Genomic DNA, 20,997 nt, shown 5'->3' on the forward strand with positions numbered 1-20,997 from the left:
ATCAACCAAACAGCCAACATTGCTCACCTCTGCCACATTCAAGACAGCTTATTTGCATGTTGCAGTGAAGTCTCTTATTAGCTCTTACTCTGTCTTGAATCCAGAATACTTTATTTTGATCTTACGATAAAAAGACATAATATCGCTACTGTATGATTTTGATAATGCACATTCTACAGAGTTTAGTGATAAGCCTGACACTGCCATTTTCTCAAATTATACTGTAGGACAATTTGCAACCATTTTTCAAATTATCCATTTAACAAGTGATAAAGTATCTCTCTCATGTACAGAATGAGCACCTAATGGAGTTTCTCCTTATCTGAATTCAAAGTCACCCTCCCTTCCTACCTAATCAGTGTAACCAAGGTTCCACAATACTGAGTAGACTCCTTCAGATTTGGAAGATCTTTTATAATATTAAACCCTCTAATAGGCTGAGTACCTTCTGAGCAGAATCAAAGATGTGAAAAAGAACATTCCCAAAGAGAGCTAGGGGAAAGGATGACACACACACACAGTGTTGGCTTTCTCACCCTTGAGCTGAGCCATGCCGATGCCCAGGAAGAAGTTAACAGAACTCAGAAGGCCAAAATCCATGAGAAACCCCTGTGAAGATGGAATTCACAACCTAGAGGTGACAAAAAAAAAAAAAAAAAAAAAAAAAATTGCGGCTGAGAGCAGAAGAGGACCAGGCACCATGGACAGAAAACAGACTAAGGGAAGCCATTTCCCCACTAATATGCTTTGTATCTTAAATTACAGGCCAACCTGTAATCAGCCAGCTGCAGCAGGGACCCAACAACCAGGATGGGCCACTCCCTTATCTCACCCCCATCCAACCAAGCTTGTGATGACAACAGTGGGAGGCATGTGTTTGGTAAGCACCAGGCCTGAGACAAAGTTATCAGGAGGCACCCTATGGAGGGGGATAGATTGGTATGTGGCCAGGAAGAAGGGAACATCCATCTCTGTCAGGCAAGAGAGCTCAGGAAGTGCCACCTTGACCAGAAAACCAAGGAAATTCTTCTCTGCTGCTAGGCACCCATCTTTGCATTTGTCGTCCTCTTTTCAGTTTGCTAGTAACTCCTAATCCACCTGGAACTATCTCTCGACTTAATTCTTCCATCACCTCAGCGCAGAATAGATGATAGTTAAGAGCAGGAATAGATTATAAGGAAGGTAAAAGAGAAAGAAAGGAGAAAGGAGAAAGAGGTGAGCCTTCTTCATGAGTCTTCTGGTCCCAGTTTTAGTACATCCTGAGGTATCATTATAGAAACCCAGTCCTCAGGGATCCCTGGGTGGCTCAGCGGTTTAGAGCCTGCCTTTGGCTCAGGGCATGATTCTGGGGCCCGGGATCCAGTCCCACGTCAGGCTCCCTGCATGGAGCCTGCTTCCCTCTGCCTGTGTCTCTGCCTCTCTCTCTCTCTCTCTCTCTGTGTGTGTGTGTGTGTGTCTTGTGAATAAATAAATAAAATCTTAAAAAAAAGAAAAGAAAAGAAAAGAAAAGAAAAGAAACCCAATCCTCTGACATTATTATAAAGTACCATGTATTACACACCTGTCATGTCAAACTCAATGCCACCCGCTTGACAAGTATTATGTAATTCAGTACAACAGTAACTCATAGGTGAGGAGTCAAACATTTTTAAAAAGTCTTAAAATGAGGGGAACCTGGGTGGCTCAGTGGTTGAGCATCCACCTTTGGCTCAGATCATGATCCTGAGGTGCCGGGTTGAGTCCCACATTAGGTTCCCCATGGGGAGCCTGCTTCTCCCTCTGCCTATGTCTCTGCCTCTCTGTGTATCTCTTATGAATAAATAAAAAAATATTTTTAAAAAGTCTTAAAATATGTCCGTACTCATACGGATTTTATGTTGTCAGATCCAAAAGTCAAACCCAGGTCAGGGTGGCCCCAAAGATCATTCTCTAAGAATAATGATTTCTAAAATAATAATAATTTCTAAAATTCCCTTTGAAAATGCTTAACAAGCAGGCATCTGCAGCTGAGTGTGAGGCAGACACCCTTTGAGATTAGGAAGATGATTTCCAGCTACCATCCCCTGTGCAGTGGAAATGGGTCAGGGGCCCATTGTCCCAGGGGCTTCCCCCAATGGGAGGCAGGACTGAGACAGGGGAAGTGGGAGAGAAGCTGCTTTTCCCCCTTCTAGTCACACTTACTCTGTCTTTCCAGGTCTGTGTCAGAGAAAGAACACCACCTCTTTGCTTTGATTTGTACCCAAAACACCAGGCATGAATGTTGAATACCACGTACTGCATGACAAAAAAAAAAAAAAAAAAAAAAAAAAACTTGAACATTAGATATTCCCTAAAGACTTCATGCATCTCTGCTTCCCAAGTTCCCCTCTCTCTGGAATCCTCTGGAAACTCAATCACCTCTTTAATTTGCAGAACACTTTAGCCCTCTGCTCCCTGTGGCTTGGCTTGGGCAGATCATTGATGTTCTAAGATTCATTAATGTGCTTTGCTCAATAATGGAGCAGTTTCTCTGGTTTCCCTGATTTATATGTCCTGAGGAACAGGACAGAGGCCCATTTTCTTTTCTTCTTTTCCTTCTCCCCCATCAGCTCCCACACAGAGATTTCTCTCACCTTTGTAAATTATTCTATCCACTTTAAAAGTCAGTTGCTGTTCACTGTAATTTCAGGTTTGTTTTTTTAAGTCTCTTACTAACACCTTAATTAATCATAACTTACTTATACTTCAGTTGCACAGAAAACACCTGTCTATTCAAAGGAGGTAGCAAAAAGGTGCTCTTACTAATTCTTCAGGGGCACTGGCAAGCCAAGACATTTCTTATGTTGTAACATTTTAGAGGAAAAAGTATTATATTAATCCTTGATCGTGCCATTAATATATACTCTTGAGTTAATACTTTCCCACAAAATCTTTAGTGAAAACAGTTTAGTAACCAAGGGACTGGTCTATATCTCAACCACATGGGATGAGAGACAGTTCTAGAACTTCCAATTAGAGCATGGCAGGCAGTTGGATGGCCCCAGGATGTGAGGTATGTTTAGAAGTACGGCTGGACCCTGCCCAGACGCTCACTTGTAGGTTACAAAGAAAACCAGAGAAGGGAAATAAGCTCCTGTGAGAAAATGGGAAGAGCAGAGCATAAGGCCGGGGTGCCCTACTTCATCAACACAGGAAGAGCTAAGAACATTTCTACTATTATTTTTTAAGCATTTAAGTGGTTCCTAAAATGAAAAATCAATGTTTTACATAAGTTCAACCTTCGATGCTGTTGGAATTTTATATTTCTGACTTCTGCTTTCCTCCAAATGATGTTCTTGAAACATTTTCTGAAATCTCAGAGGTAAAAGATAAAGGCAAGCCAGGACCTCCAGCATTTGTTAAAATGTTTTGTCTAATCCACCCTAGTTTACTCTGCTCCACTGCAGGCCGATTTTAATCCTCATATGCAGTCCATTCTGACCCTCTGCCCACAAAGATAAGAGGAATAAAGCTTTTACAATAATGTAATATCATATCTGGAAAGGATTCCATAAATCCTCCTGTAAGATTGGTACGAAAAAATCCAATTTAGCAAAAGCTTTAAACACACACAGACCCACACACAATACAACGTACCTCCAATCAATGAAGCTCATGATGAACTGGGGCCAGAGGGGAGATATAAATCTGTATTCTGCCCCCCCCAAAAAAAAGCACAACTTCACAGTGGAAGTCTTAATTCTGCAAGTCTTTAAAATAGACAATGAGTATTAAGATCTTTAGACTTTCTTTTTCCCCCTGTTGGTTCTGAATCTCAGACTTTCAAAATACAACTTTTTTGTCTTACCTTATGAATCTTCCAATTTTTTCCCAGCAAAAACGGCTAGCTTTGACAAACTCAATTTTGCTTTTTCTTCTCCTTCGCAAGTATATTATCATGATTTCAGACCAAATTCAAAAAATTTTTTCTAATTTTAAGCTTGCTGCTTTATGCTTATAGTATTATCCAGATTTAATGGAGAATTAACAAACAGACAAACACAAAAATCAGTCTAATGGTTTGCCAACCAACAGCAGTTATAGATAAAAGCAGTTTGCTTTCCCTGGGCAGATTTTGACCAACATATCACAATGACCTTATCCTATAAGGCAAAGTGATCGGCTTCCCTGAAAGCAGCCACCCAACTACCTACTCAGGCTATTAATGTCTTTTCATTACCTACATTTTTATTCTACTCTATGATTGCCCTGGCGGCCTTTGAGAGATCCAGGAAATGGGCTATAGCGGCATAGTCCTGTACACCGAAAGAGAAAGTGCTGGTGGCTGTATGTGCTGTGTGCACAATTAACAGGAGGACCTAGCTTTGTGTGAAAGCTGGAGAGTTGCAAAAAGAAAAGGTTTTAAACAAAATTCTCCCTTGTCTTTGGGGAGAGTGCTGCTTACTTATTCTATGGCAAAGTCTTTTATAATACCACATTTTATTTGGTGACGTAGTTAACCTTACTCTAATTTATGTGTTTTAAATCTGGATCTTTGGGATGCCTGGGTGGCTCAGCGGTTCAGCTAAGGGCGTGATCCCCAAGTCTCAGGATCGAGTCCCGCATTGGGCTCCCTGCATGGAGCCTCCCTCTCCCTCTGCCTATGTCTCTGTCTCTCTGTGTGTGTCTCTCCTGGGTAAATAAATAAAATCTTTTTTAAATATCTGGATCTTTATTTATTGGGTTCTTGGAGTGACTCATTTACTCACAGATTTGATTTTCAACCCATTCAGATGCCATTATGCACCATGGGCCACCAGTCCTTACCTCTTCTTTTGTACAAACTCACTTGCAGATTTACAAAAGCTTTGTCTGTGCTTTCATTCTTCACCCACCTTCCCTGGAATGCCTTCGCTTCCGACATTCTCTGACTTCAAAGCCCTCTGGCTTCACTGGCTTCACATTCTACCTTGCAATGTAGTTATTAGCTTGCATATCTCATTTCCTTCCCAGATGATCATCTCAAAGTTCAGAGCCAAGTCTGACTTCATTTTGTATCACCCAGAGCTTATACAATAGCCTTCTTAATAATTATTTGTTGAATTTGAACTAAGTGTTTTTCTCCTCAACATCCAAGCCTTCTCTGACATGAGTTTGAGCAAACTGAGTTACAGCACAGTCTCAATACCTTGTGTAGCACACAAGACTGACCATATACTTGCCCTGTATCAGCCCTACTTCTAAGCATGAATCTCTCCCATCACCTGAACTATGTGACAAACCCATACGTATTTTAAGCCACATTGGTTAAATAACAATGTACCATATTATTTTAAAAGAACAAATTATATAACCTTAAGCAGGTTACTAACTCTTGCTACAATATAAGTGTTTATTTCAGTGACTAATTATACTTGATTCACATTACTTTCCTTTTTTAATTTTTAGTTCCCAATACTACCTTATTATGCCTCTGTGCTTTTGCATATTCTCCTCATGCTTACAATATTCCCTGTCCTGATTGCTTCTCTACTAATTTCTACTTTATCCTAAGGACTCCAAATTTACATCTTTAACCCAAGAGTCTCTCCTGATCCCAAAACCATACATCCAACTGCCTTGCTGACATCTTCACAGAGAGATATTAGAAGCCTGCAGCATTGGTCCAGATATACTATACTGCATGGTGGTCTAGATTAGGACTGTACCAGTGCAGATGGGCAAAAGAAGCAGAGATTGGGGTATATTTTGAGAGTTGTGTCAATAGGAGCGCCTATGACATATAAATGCAGGTTATTTCACATTATTAAAAGTCTAATATAATAACAATGAAAGCATGAACTCAGTTTGCTGTTAACTTTGCTCCTCTTACAGTTAAAGATCTGCTGATTACAGACCCTGTGAGTAGACACCTTACAGTTGTATGTTTGTCAGGCACAGAGAGTTTGATTACACAAATCTATCCTCACTAGTGGAATATGAGATTATTTAAATTCTTTCTCTCCTGAGAGACACCTTTTTGAAGTTGCAGGCTTACATTTCTACCTTCCTCCTTAAAATTTCCATTTAAATATCTCACAGCTATTTCATACTTAACATGTCCAAAACTGAACTCTTATCTCTTATGCTACCTCAATCTGTTCCTTCTCCAACATTTGCTAACTCAAAAATTGCATCATTATCCATGTAATACCAGAAACTTGGGAGCCATCTTTGACAATGATCTCTCCCTTACCACCCAGATCCAATTGATCAGTACATTCTAATGATTCCATTAAATTATAACTTGAAATATGTATCTCCATTTCCAAGGCTAATTCAAACAACCTTCATCTCTCATGGGACCACTGTATAACTGTCCTTCCTGCTCCTAACTCTAGACTTTCTTCAGTGAGTTTTCTATACAGAAGCCAGCACATCTTTTTAAAAATGCAAATCTTACTATAGCTCCTTCATTTTAAATTATGCCTGGCTTATAAACACCATGCATAATTTGGTCACTGTGCTCTAGCCACACTAATTTCTCTCTGTTTTTACAACTTTCATGGTGTCAGCTCCATATCTATGCTGTTCTCTACTATATCTTCAACACATAGGTAATGTTTGGCACATACATGTATAATTAATATTTACTGAATGTGTAAAAGAATAAACATGTTTTAAAGATTATCATCTTTATGCCAGAAGAGCAGGTGAATTCATTATAATCCTTTTAACTGCAAGTAATGGAAGATTCAACTAATTGAGGTCTAAACAATAAAGATTTTTATTATATCACATAATTAGAAGACCATGGGTAGGGAAGCTTTGGGTCAATTATTTTGGCTTCAGAATAATATTTTAAGCCTTCAGTTTCTTTCCTTTTCTCTGCTCTCCAAACTCAGCATGCATGAAGAGGACCATCCCCTTATGATCACAAGATTGCTAGAGCATTTCAGATATTATAGGTAGATAACAACATTCAGCTAACAATAGGAATGTTTCCTCCATTCAGCTCTTTTTATTAATGAGAAACACCTGTCCCAGAATCTCCTCAGCAAAATGACCCTCAATTCTATAGGCCAAAATTGAGATGCATGTCCTACCCATTCCTAACCAAACCACTCCAACAGTTTAAGACCATCAAAATTAGACCAGTTATCAATTATCCCCAGAGTTGGAATAAAGTTACTTTTCTTAAGCAAAGGAAAATAGTAAAAGAAAATCAGAGCTCTGCCAACAATGAAAAGCTGAGGGACAGGGAGAAATGAGAAATAGAATTGACAAGGAAAAGGCTATTGATAGACAACCAAAAGTGCCACAAAAGATCATCATCATCAAAATTCACAAATACTGTTGGCCAAAATACATTTACTTTATTCAAATGAGTTATCAGGATTCAAGCCTATAAGCAGAGACTTAAGCTTAAATCTAAACACATTTGTTGAGGTAGGTAAATAGCATGATATGTAAGAGTGCAGATTCTGGTCACATCTGATTCAAGCTCAACCAAAGCAGCTATAACTTTTTTTTCTATTTAATATAGTGAAGCTCCATGAAATATTTTATTTAGGGGAAGCATTCAATGGCTACTAAAAGGAATTTGAAAATTACTAATCTGATATTTTCTGAATGAGAACTTGAGTCCCAGAGAGATTATATAATTTCTCTAAGTCACATATTGGCCAAATGGCCTAGTAAAATGGGACATCTGCAGGAGCCCAAATCCTAGGGAAGAGAAATAGACCAGATTCAAGATGCCAATAAGATAGGTGATGATACTTGGGAACAGTGTGCTTGGGTTCAAATTTTTAGGATGGTTGATGTTGGGCTTCCAAGTCAGGTGACACTTGCTCAGAGGAGAGTGATTGAAGATTGCGATAAGCAACAATTGTCCTATGATTCTTGGTTTCCCTCCTCTCTCTAACATCTCTTCTCCATCTGTCTGAAGCTTCCTCTTTTACGTGCTCCTTAAAAGTTAATGTACCACATTCTCCTCTTTCCATAGCTTTTGCCTCATCTGGTTTTCTCTTCAGTTTCAACTACCAAGTTTTCTCTGATAAACAGATATTTCTATTCCCAGTACTTCTCTTCCAAGCTTCAAATTTAAATTTGTAATCTTTCATTGGTAATCCGCAACTAAATATCCCACTGAATCTTGGCTCTGTCATTTATTGATTTGTTTGTCAAGTTACTTAACCTCTCTGTGCCTCTGTCTTCCCATTCATAAAATGGAGATAATATTCCCTGAAAATTAAGTGAGGTGATATATGTCAAGTGTGCAGAATAGTGCCCAGCACACTGTAAATGCCCAATAATAGTTACCATCTCCTGTACCAGCCACCCTAGATTTCTTTGAACCTGATGTTTTTGTTCCTATCTCTATGAACCCCCCTTAAATCACCTTCCCTGTATTGTTTCTCAGGCAAAGTCCATCCTGTTCAAGAATCACTTCTACTGGACTCTTAGAATTTCAGATACAGTGGCACCTAGGTGGCTCAGTCAGCTGAGTGCCTGACTCCTGGTTTCAACTCATGTCATGAGTTCAGGGTCATGAGACCAAGTCCCGTGTTGGGCTCTGTCAATGGGGAGTCTGCTTGGGATTCTCTCTCTCCTCTCCCTCTGACTCATTCCATTCATGTGCACAGGCACACTTTCTCTCTAAAATAAACAAATAAATCTTTCAAAAAAAAAAACCCTTCAGAAGCAAACTCTTGATTCTCCATTTCAATGAAGAAAAAAAAAGATCAAAGATTTGCAGGAAACGTATTTAAGGCTGCAGAACCAGCATAAAGGGATTCTTCATCATTCATTTATTTTTTTACATATCCAACCAGCATTTGGTGAGCACCTATTACAGACACCACTCTAAGGGCAGGAAATGCAGTGATTAGTAATACAAGAGTTCACAGGCTAGCACTATCCAATAGAACTTTCTGCAATTATGCAAGTGTTCTATATCTTCTCTGACTGACATTGTAGCAACTAGCTGGATATAACTTGGAATATTACTCATTCAACTGATTAAATAAATATTTAATTTTACTTAATTCTAATTAATTTAAATAGCCTCATGTGCTTAGTGACTACCATATTGGACAGCCTAATCTAGACCAATATATAAAGAAATAATTATCAGGTAAACAGGACTGTCAAGGAGATGCATATAAAGTAATGTGGGAGCAAAGAAGTAAGTGACCAATTGTTTTTGGTTTTGGGAAAAAGCTTCCAATATGTGAACACAAAGAATGAATAGGAGATTGCTTGTTGGGGAAGAGTGGTGCAAATAGAAAAATTAAACTTCTCCAGCCCCAATAGAACCTAAAGAAGTGGTTGATAACTCATCTGAAAGTTTAATGAAGCTCTTACAAGCTGAGGTTTTGTGTTACTAAATGCTTTCTTTAAGAGGTATATATCATTAGGTTAATTTTTATCCTCAGTGGGACTGGAGGATCACAATTTGGAGGGAATGAGGAGGAATAAATGAAGATGAAAGAATCAGGTTCTGCATAATACTGTGAAATCTATATTTGAAAATAAGTAGCCTCACAAGTTATAATGTAGTTGGGAATATTCTTCATCTTGTGAGTTTATACTATACTGCAGTACATTATACATTGCTGAGAATTTATGTGTCCTTAGAGGGTGTGTGTTGTGGTGTATATGCATGTGTATGTGTCTCAGAGAGAGAGAGAGAGAGAGAGAGAAGGAATGAGAAAGAGAGAGCCTGGGATCCCTGGGTGGCCCAGCGGTTTAGCACTTGCCTTCGGCCCAGGGTGTGATCCTGGAGTCCTGGGATCAAGTCCCACATCAAGCTCCCTGCATGGAGCCTGCTTCTCCCTCTGCCTGTGTCTCTGCCTCCCTCTCTCTCTCTGTCTCTCTGTCTCTATGTCTCTATGTCTCTCTCTCTCTCTCATGAATAAATAAATTAAAATCTTAAAAGAGAGAGAGAGAGAGAGAAGGAGAGGGCCTTATATAAAGGGCCTATCTATAGCTTATTTTAGGGAAGAAATTTGAAGGGGGAAAAACTCTGAGGACTCAAGTCCAACCTAGACTAGAATACTTTCAAAGGCCATCCAAAAAAAAAAGGCCATCCCACACTGTCCTCCCAGAGCCCCAAAGGCATATTTCTAGGCTACATTACTCAAACTTTGAGAAATGTACTACTGGGTAAAAAAGATGCATCCTTGGTACACTTGGCCATATGAAGAGGGTTTCTAAAAGATGAACAGAGATTCACTTTGAAAAAAATAGAAGGGCAGGTAAATCTGAGGGCACAAGAATAAGATTAGGAAATTTTACAGGGGAATGATGATGGTTCACAAAGCATCTACTTAACAAAGGTTTAAAATCTTGGATCCATTTCTATTTCTATTGAGCCTTGGGTAAGGTAATACTTTGAAGAAAGTTTTAAAAGTCTTCCCTTAACATAATTTCTTGTTGTTAGTACAACTTAGCTTAGTGAAGTCCTGAAAGGAAGTGAGGAAGAACAAAAGAAGAGAAGTGAGCCCTGCCATGTGTTTGTTACACCTACCATGTTCTCCACCAACCTTCTCCATGATGGTCCTTGAGAAGCAAACAATATTGTTTTTGTTTTGAAGGAACTATGAACTATTTGTTGCTAGATCTAACTTTAAGCAAAAACAGCCACATCCAGTGGTATAAGGAAGAGTGGTGGGTAGGAAGACAAGACTCAGAAGAGCAGTGATCTAGCAAATGCAGGAGGAGGAGATCCAAGGATCTTTCCTCCTCTAACACATACACACACATGCACACACTCATAGCTACACAACGATACTAGAGGATGATGACTCTCAAAGGAAGTAAAATATTAATATTTTGATATTAGTACTTTAAAATAAGTAGCCTCACAAGTTATAATGTAGTTGGGAATTATGTGAGAAAGTGAGAAATGTACTCCAAGGGGCATATATGCTACTTACTCCCTAATATTTGAGAATTCTGTCTATATCTATATCATAATACCTAAATGAGTCTACTTGATGAAAGATGCCAATCTGAATTAGTGAAAAATCTTAATCATAGGTGATTTTTAAGGTTATGTAATTACACTGCTATTTAGTAAGTTGAGCACACCTGGTAACTTGACAGGGCTCTACCAAGTGAAGACTACAAGATCTGCATTAATGGTTAACTAATCAGTGTCTCTGGCAAACAAAACCATTTCCAAATACTCTGCTGGAGTACTTGAAAGTCTTTGTACTCTTGCTTCTCTTTTCTTGTTTAACTAATCATTTAGTCATCTTTATTCTTCATGAACAGTATACAGAAAAGCTCCAAACCAGCCTTTGTTCAAATTACACACTAGTGGAATCTAAACTAATGAGATTTTTCTCTATTTATTTGAAAAATATCACCAGCTTAGTAGCCAACAATGTCATGGCTGGCAAGAAAAAGTGATTCAGTAAAATTATCTTACTGAGCTGATGGACCATATCCAATCTTTTTCTGCCCAGTGTTCTAAAGATTCCTGCTGCCTCTCTTATTTTCAAAATAGCTAACTACAAATTTCGGCTTATTTTGAATATTTTTCCTTGGAGTGATAAATCTTTGAGAAGTTGGAGTACTCAGTTACACTGCAATAGGATAGAGCTTAAGATGGTGGGTATAATGCAAATTTGCATGCTTTTCTCTAGGGCATTTGAAAATTGAGCTGAGGAGAAGCTCTGCAAATCCTAGCCTCTTCCCAGTAAGTAGTGGAGGAGTAAAGGACTTCAGAGATACAGTGGGCACTAGCGATTGTCCAAAAAGCCTGCAGCACCCTGCATAGGAGGTAAACTATAATCTACCACCCATATAATAAAGTAGTAAATAAGAACAACTTGATTTAAGAAGACCACTCACAGACTAAGTCTGAGTCTGAGTCTACAGGCAATTTGAGCATTAGAGGCAGGCAGAATCTAGAGTACAAGTCTTATGATGCTGTGTTGACTCTTGTACCACAAAAAACCCAAGTTCTTGATGTTTCCTTCCAACATAAGCCAACTCTTGTCTAGAAATCAAAAACATGACTTTCTTCCCCATCAGGCTCCAGCCAGAGTATGCTCGTAAATCTCTGGGTATGTATGGTTCTTTCTTGAATGTTGGTTGATATTTTGGTTACCATTGGCAAGTAAGACAGATGTGACAAGATGTTTGAAACTTCACTAGTTTGCCATTCATGTGAACAACTTCTTTGTTGAATCAGATAATAATTTCCTATACTAGGAAGAGTATTTTCCCATTTTTTGTGCTATTCACAACAAAACAGCTAGACACCACACACTTAGGTTTAATCTGGATTATTAACATTGTCTCTATCACTTTGTTAGGTCTAGATAGATAATCAACAAAACAATAACTCAAGGCCTAATCTGTAGCATTTACTGATTTCCATGGTATAGATACTCCCACCATGGCCCCTTCCAGCTACAAACATGATGTCAAAGAATGCAGAATTGGGAAGAGATGCACAGTAGCATGCTATCATCTAATTCATCATATAGGTAAAATAAACATAAATAACCTCACAGCATAGATAATAATTAGAGAGTATAATAATAATTAAAAGGTAATGAGTTTGAGATATTTTTTCTTTGTTTTTAATATAATTTATTTCAGTGTAAGTTTTCATAATTTACTTTTTAATGATGGCTGTGTTTAATAACCAGCTTAGAAAATTCCTGAAAATGTAACAACCAACTCCTAGGGACAGTAGAGCTAGCTCCAGCACACCCCTGGTCCAGCCATGGCTTAAATATGTAAGATATTATCTTGAACAAGACTAATATTCTTTGACATATGAGTATGGGTAGCTTCAGAGATTCAAAGAACAGAACACTGTAGGAAAGAAAGACAAGGCTAATAACTAACAAAAATACAGAGAATATTTATAATAATCAAAACTTACAGGAATAGATAGAAAGCAGTGAGTATATAAGAAAGGATTGTTGCATTAAGGTTTCCATAGATGAGACTTCCAATTACCTATCCAATCAATATCTGTTCTTCTTAAAAAAGAAACTTGTGCATCTCTTCCCAATTCTGCGTTCTTTGACATCATGTTCGTAGCTGGAAGGGGCCATGGTGGGAGTATCTATACCATGGAAATCAGTAAATGCTACAGATTAGGCCTTGAGTTATTGTTTTGTTGATTATCTATCTAGACCTAACAAAGTGATAGAGACAATGTTAATAATCCAGATTAAACCTAAGTGTGTGGTGTCTAGCTGTTTTGTTGTGAACAAAAACTTGGCTTGTGAACAAAAACTTGTGAACTTGGCTCGGCTGTTTAGCGCCTGCCTTTGGCCAGGGGAGTGATCCTGGAGTCCCAGGATCGAGTCCCGCATCGGGCTCCTTGCATGGAGCCTGCTTCTCCCTCTGCCTGTGTCTCTGCCTCTCTCTTTCTCTGTGTCTCTCATGAATGAATAAATAGAATCTTTAAAAAAAAAAAAAAAAACTTTAAAAGCTGTCTATCAAATAACCATTCTTCCCTTTCTTCTTACTAAGAGAACACTGTTATTATTTGGAGCACCTATGTCCCCAGTTAAATAATTATACTTTCTAGCCTCCTTTGCAGCTAGAGGTGGTCATGTGGCACCTTGAGCCAATGAGAAGTTACTTGGTAAGTAACTTACCAAGTAAGTTGGAAGCCTTGGTAAGGCTTCCAAGAAGGCTTTCCTAAGGGATTCATTCAACTAGTACATGTTTGTCCCATGGTCTTTTTCTTCCTTGTCCAGAATTCTGTGTCAAGGCCCTGATATCTTAAGACTAAGAATCCATGCTTGAGATATTTGAGCGCAAAGTTAGAAGTCAGTTCTCTGATAACATCATTAAGAACTTTTCCTTCCCTACACTGCTTACTTCCAACCCTCATTATCTGAGATAAAATTGGGGAGAGGATATTTGCAAATGCTATATCTGATAAAGGATTAGTATCCAAAATCTATAAAGAAATTATCCAAACTCAACTCCCAAAAAACAAATAATCCAGTTAAGAAAGGAGAAGACCTGAGTAGACATTCTCCAAAGAAGACATTCAGATGGCTGACAAACACATGAAAAGATGCTCAACATCACTCATCATCAAGGAAATACAAATCAAAACCATGATGAGATACCATCTTACATCTGTCAGAATGGCTAAAATTAACACAGGAAACAACAGACATTGGCAAGGATGCAGAAGAGGGGAACCCTCTTACACTGTTAGTGAGAATGCAAACTGGTGGAACTACTCTGGAAAACAGCATGGAGGTTCCTCAAAAAGTTAAAAATAGAACTACCTTGTAATCCAACAATTGCACTCCTCAGTATTTACCGAAAGGATACAAATGTAGTGATCTAAGGCGGCACCTGCACCTCAATGTTTATAGCAGCATTATCAATGGTAGCCAAACTATGGAAAGAGCCCAGGTGTACACTGACTGATGAGTGGATAAAGAATATATATATATGCTACTCAGCCATCAAAAAGAATGCAGCTATGCAATGACATAGGTGGAGCTAGAGTATATTAAGTTGAGCAAGGTAAGTCAGTTAGAGAAAGACAAATACCATATGATTTAGGAAACAAAACAGATGAATATATGAGAAAGGAATAAAAAGAGAGGGGGAAAGCAAATCATAAGAGACTCTTCATGATAGAAAACAAATAGAAGGAGTTGGGTGAGGAATGGGCTAGATGGATGATGGGGATTAAGGAGGGCACTAGTTATGATGAGCACTAGGTATTATATACAAGTGATGAATCACTAAATTCCACTTCTGAAACTAATGTTACACTGTATGCTGACTAGCTGGAATTTAAATAAAAGTTTGGAAGAAAAAAATTTTTAATAAATAAATATAATATAATTAGATTAAGCCACTCTCACTTGGATTTTCTGCTAGACAGAGCCAAACTAAAAAAGCTTGATTAATAAGGGATCAGCATGAGACAATTGGGAAAGACTGTTAAATGAAAATATGATAGAGCTCAGCCATCAGCATCACCATTCCAGTTTAAAGTGTATCTAAGACTCCTTCACTAACTCTCACTCAATCTCCCACCAAACATTTCTAAGGACCAGAAAGAGAAAATCTGAGTTTAGTGCTAATGTATTCTATGAATCAAGAAGGAATTTCCACTAACTGGAAATTGTCAAAGTAGGAATGAGAAGTAACTGCTGGTCCACGGGTCACCCTCTGCTACCAGGGGCATAAGTAACAAGCCCCAAAAGAAGGGAGAGCCAATGATTCTTTGTTTCCAAATGATAGAAACCCAACTCACATTAGCATGAAATTTCAAGCAGAGATTAATGGAGAAGCTTGTATAATATGATTAAGACTCAGCTCCCCTTCATGTGTTGTCTGTGTTTTCTTGTGTTGGCTGAATTGAATACACCTCAGCCTTCATGGCATAGCCCCTAGCAACTCCAGGGTCATGTGCTCCTGGGCTCAAAAGCAGAAGGACATTTATCTGTGTTTCAGCCTGGAACCATTATGTCTCATTGACTCTGCCTGGGTCACTTCCCACCTTAAATGAATCACTGTTACCAGGGGAACTTGCAATCCTCCCATTTGCCATGCCAGAGCCACCTGCCTCCTCCCTCAAACTAGAGGAAGAGCCCCTTCGAAACCACAGGGACTGAGTACAGCAGCATCCCCTATTGGGAGAGTAGGGATATAAAGAGCTATACTTTGGCCACTTTCTCAATGGATCTAATTTTCTGAGAAGGCATCACTTTGGGAAAATATGATACTCCAGTGAACCAATTACGTCCCTATCCTCACCCCATATCAGCTCTAGGCAATAGAGAAAGAATATTTCTCTGAAAGAAAAATGGAATTGGGTACCTGGAAAAGGAAGGATACATGGAGGGGGAGCAAAAACCATGTCCAAAATACCTTGTTACCCTCAGGTCAGAAATTCCAAGTTCATGCTAATGGAAAACAGGCAGCAGTCTGTCTCCCATGTCAGTAATCTATTCTGAACCACTACTTCCCAGATTGCTCAAACACTACTACGTATCTACCATCACACATCAAGAGGCTGCAACTTCAAGGAAACAACAAACTAGGAACATGGGGGAAGGAGCATGAGGGAGAAAGCCAGCATATTTCATCTTGAAACATACTGTCCTCAGTGTAAAGCTTTGAAGGAAGAGCACTGGATGAAGTCAATGCCAGGGATTATAATTTTTCACATGCCACAATGATTCACAGAGTCAGAGGCAGTGGAAAAAAAATAAGATCTTGCGTCAACCAGGCAGTGCCACCCCACATGAATGCCTTACCAGACACTAGGAATCCACCTGGGAGCACTTCATGTCAAAAACAAGAGGATGATGATATATTTTTCAGGTATACAGAAACAAAAAGTAACCGAGGGACACATACCAATTACACACAAAGACTTAAGTAGCACAAAGAGAGAAATTTATGTTGACAAAAGGAACAAAGCACCATAAATGTTTATAAGTGAGCTATATAAAGCAAGAACTACTGTAAATAAGGAGGAAAATTGTTCAAAAATATTATTTCAGATTGACAATAACAAAACTAACGTCACTACATGTCAAAACTAATCAGTAATGTAGGGTTAATACAATAGAGGACTGTTTTAGTCATTTATTCAGTGAAGGAACAAACTACCCCCGGACAAAGATTTTAAAATCCCTTCCCTCTCTCTCTCCCTCTTTGTTATTATCCCAACCAGCAACCTACTTAAGCCGTGAAAAGCCTTGAATGGTTCTGTGTTTTCACTATGGTCTTTTTTCTATTTACCATATTCTTTATTTTTCTTGTTCACTAACCCCTAGGCTATATTTTACCTGCCACCTATCTTATTATTTAATTAATATGACATCTTACTGACCTATTGTATTAATTCAAATACATATATTTTAAAGGGGCCTGATAAGACAAAGATTAAAGATACAAAGTTCCATGCCCTTGGTGCTAGAGGTCAGGGAGGGACAAGAAATGCAATAGAGGTAAATACGGGAAGTACACTAGCTTGGTAGGGTTATCGTGATGAGTACCAAAGATTGGGCAGCTTGAACAACAGAAATGTATTGTCTCACATTTCTATAATCCAGATGTCCAAAATCAAGGGGTGAGCAGGTTTGGTTCCTTCTGAAGGCTGCGAGAACAGAGTCGCTCCAGGCCTTTGGCTTTGACTTGTAGACGGCCACCTTCTCCCTCTGTCTTCACCTCATCTTCCTTCTGTGCATTTCTGACTCTGTCCAAATTCCCCCTTTAGTAAGGACACCAGTCACATTGGGTTAGGACCCACCCCAATAACCTCATTTTAACATGATTACCTCTGTGAAGAACTTATTTCCAAATAAGTCACATTCTGTGACACTAGGGGTTAGGACTTCAGTACATATTTTTTCATTTTGGGGGGGAAGGAAACACAATTCAACCCATAACAGGAGACATAGGTCTTTCTGAAAAGGAACCAGAATAGAATTGGCACTCTGCTGTCCGCCGAGTGAAGTTTCTCTCTTTAACAAGCCACCTAAAATTACCACACTTAAGGAAACTCTTCCCTCCTGTTTTTCATTTTATCACCCTTCAACTCACACCTGTGACCCTCCCTTCCTTCCATCAGTTAACTGGATCCTTATTTCTGGATCTTTTATTTCCTATCTCCCATTTTAATTTTTAGTCACTTAATAAATAAAGCACATTTCTTTTTCACAAAACAAAAGCAGTCACCACCCATGGATGTCAGGGTGGTATAAAGACCTTCATATTTGGTCCCTGAACAGTTCCAATCTACAAATGGAGCCTCTAAGTCCCTCCCAGACTCTGAGATCAATCTATTTCCTACACAGGGAATCTAAGAGTCCAGCCTCAAGCCTACTTCTGGTTCCATGCTAATAGAAAAATTCAGTTCATCAGTAATTTATTTCCAACTGGTGACCCAGGCTCCCTGTGTTTGAATTGTCACCCTGTCTTCTTCTTATCCTTTATCTCAGTTCCTTCTCTAGGGTTTACCACCTCATGACTAGATTCTTTTTTTTCCCCCTTTAAGAGTAGGATTTACAATTTCTGAATTCTCTGCCTGCTATCTTAATGTAACCAAGAAATTGTATTCTTGTCCCTGGACTTCAATCTTCTTAGAACTGGGTCACTGATAGAATTCTCCAAGGCTTCTAATGTTAAGACATCTGTCCTCTTGAAACTCTACCACTTGTTGGTCTTGTCCCTACTTGAACATCATGGTACCTGCATAAAGGAAGTATAAGGCAAATGTTTGCATTTTTTGAACAAACATTAATTGGTGTTGGACATTGAATGTTTGTTAATGTCACTTCTTTCCCTCTAGACCAAGACCAATACCCCAAGAGTATATCTTTTTCAAACTCATCATGGCCTTTTCAGCCCTGGAAAGTCCTACTTTGCTTGCATATATATTGAAATAATGAGTCTTTCAGATTCAAATTCAGGACTTGATTAAACTAGGACTCAAATTAAGTCATGTCAGCCTAGTCAGACACTGGTTCCACCATATGCATTATGTCTCCATTAAATGAAGCTGTAGAAATTGCTTGGTCCTAATATAAATAAATGATAAAGATATTCCAAGTAGCCCTGATATCTCCTTCTCTTCAAGTGGATCAAGACATATGATCACAGAATCATTCCAATAGAGTACAAGAAAACTGTGCAGTAAAGGCTTAACTCAGGCCTCGTTTCTCCAGCCCTGCACATTCCAAAGAAAGGCCTGATCTAGGAGGATTGGCCATTGGTCAGTTCTTAAGAGATAACCTCTGAGCCCTTGCAATATCCTGCTTGGTAAAAGTGTCTCATATTCCTAACCAAGGCCTTGGTTATAGTCAGTTTGACAAAATGGTTTATGCTAGCTAATGATATGACTTGCAGTAAATGCCTGTTTTTGTATGCCTGAGGTCCTGGGCCACACTATACCAGTTTGACCCCTGAGGGGTTGGAACTGGGTAGCTAAGGTTAATCAAATGAGTGCTGCATGCCTATAAAACCAATCTGAAACATTATAAAGCTAAAAACCCCAGACACCAAGCCTCAGGTAAGCCCTCCTGCTTGGCAACACACTTCATTCATGTTTTCACACATCATCCCTGGGAGGATTAAGTGTACCCATGTGACTGCATTGGAGAGGTACCTACTAGCTTACATCTTCTCCTGGACTTCACCCAGTCACCTTTTACCTTTGCTGAGTTTAAGCTGTACTCTCACTGTAATAAACCATAACTGTGGGCATAATAGCTGTTCTGAACCCTGTAAGTTGTTCTAGCAAATCATCAAGTCTGAATATTATCTTGAAGATCCCTGGCTCAGAGCCACTTTGAGTGAATACCAAAATGAGTAAGAGAAACTAATTATTTTAGTTTCTTTAACTCGGTAGATTTTTGGAACTGAGATTATTCAGGATTCCTACATAGATCCATCCCTTTACCTTGGTTCTCATCTCTATATCAAATCCTCAAGATGAACTGACTAGACCCAGAAAAATTTACAGTGCCTCAATGTATTAACAAAATCTCAAAAAAAAAAAAAAAAAAAAAAAAAAAAAAAAAAAAAAAAAAAAACAAAATCTCAATCTGTACAGACATGGCTTAAAGAAATGATCACACACGTTTGCATGGATAGGTGTAGAATATTTATTCCAGTATTGCTTGTAAGTAAAAAACCAGAGGCAACTTTTATGCTCTTCAATACAGAAATGTTATAATACATAATAGAATAACCTTGCTATGGAATAGTATATAGTTAGGTTTTGATATGTGGTGCAATCCAAGAAATATTACTGAGGTTAAAAATCAAGTGTACAAAGTACAGCTTCATTTTTATAAAAACAAAATAAATCCTAATTCTTTTGTTTATGTACACATAGCAAAAGAGTTGGAATCTCTAATCAGATGCCATTAATCAGATGCCAGCAAAAAAGGAAGGGTGGAGTAAGAGATATCTTTGGTGATATTTAAATATTTTTTCAACCATTTCTGGTTTGGTCTGGTGTCGTTTTTGTAATTTCCACAGATTTTCTTAAATACCAGACCTCCCAACTTTGAAACCACTTTGCCATTATTTACAATGTCAAAATCACCTGACACTAGTCAGCAAAATTCAGCAGTGCTAGAATTAGTGTTGCGTTTACCTTCACTTTTCCCTCTCAGCAATCTCACCTGAGCCATGCTCCTGGTTTAGCAGAAGGGACCTTACCAGGTGTGAGAACAGGTAGCTAGAAGGTAGTTGACAGACACTCTGCATGAGAATGGGGTTCCTTGATAGTGCTCATTTGACCCTATTTTACCTTGTTATGAAGATATTTAAAAACTAAGTAACTTGTTCCCCTAGGTCATGGAACAAACACCCTAAGCAGGAATTCACCAGTTAACTCATTCTTTATATTCTGTGGAGCTGGAGAAGCTCCACACTATTGATGAGCAGCCTGAGTACCGAGTGGGGGTTGCGACCATTACAGGGTGATAAAGAGCATCTTTCCTGGGTATGTTCTTGCTCAGCCAAGAACAAGGTGAAGGTGTGATCTCATAGAAGTCCACTTCTATTCTAAGTATCAGTTTTCCTCATCTGTATAACACAAGGATCACGATAGATCATGTCTAATATCATTTACAGCACTACAGTTCTAACTGTATTACCACAAGAAATTAGTTTCATTTTCCTTCACCTGGCACACCTTCTTCTCCACATGGCTGCTACTTCCAGCCAAACTCCCTATTGTTCCCAAGAAAAGGAAAGGTTAGGCCTCTATAAAAAGAAACCAAATGATTCCTGTTAGGCAAGCATCATCACCCATCACCCAACTCCTCATCTACCATGAAAAGAAATACATTAACTTGCTTTCCATATTTCAAATAAAGCTACCCACTTCTTATTAGTTGTATTATATGATTCTAACTTGCACAGCAATTTAGGTCTTTTGATGTCTATCAAGAAGATGAATTAAAATTTTGACTAATGAAAAGCACATGTTTCATATTTATATGTCCTCTTTAATCTTTTGTATGAATAAAGGGGGAACATTAATCTCTGACAAAAAAGGAAGTCTCAGCATGGCAAGAA

At 38.6% G+C, this 20,997-nt stretch overlaps 1 long non-coding RNA gene across 3 annotated transcripts in view; it reads right to left on the bottom strand.

Moving 5' to 3' along the window:
- The window catches only part of LOC112656998 (uncharacterized), an 88,381-nt gene that overhangs the window by 26,838 nt on the left and 40,546 nt on the right, over positions 1-20,997 (bottom strand). For all 3 annotated transcript variants that reach the window (XR_004817952.2, XR_004817951.2, XR_004817954.2), the window contains 2 exons: positions 2,182-2,274; positions 537-631 (listed from right to left, as the gene is read on the bottom strand). This is a non-coding gene — a long non-coding RNA (uncharacterized LOC112656998). The remainder of the gene's footprint in view (positions 1-536; positions 632-2,181; positions 2,275-20,997) is intronic.

This window comes from Canis lupus, chromosome 8 (assembly GCF_003254725.2).
Source record: "Canis lupus dingo isolate Sandy chromosome 8, ASM325472v2, whole genome shotgun sequence".
NCBI lineage: Eukaryota > Metazoa > Chordata > Mammalia > Carnivora > Canidae > Canis > Canis lupus.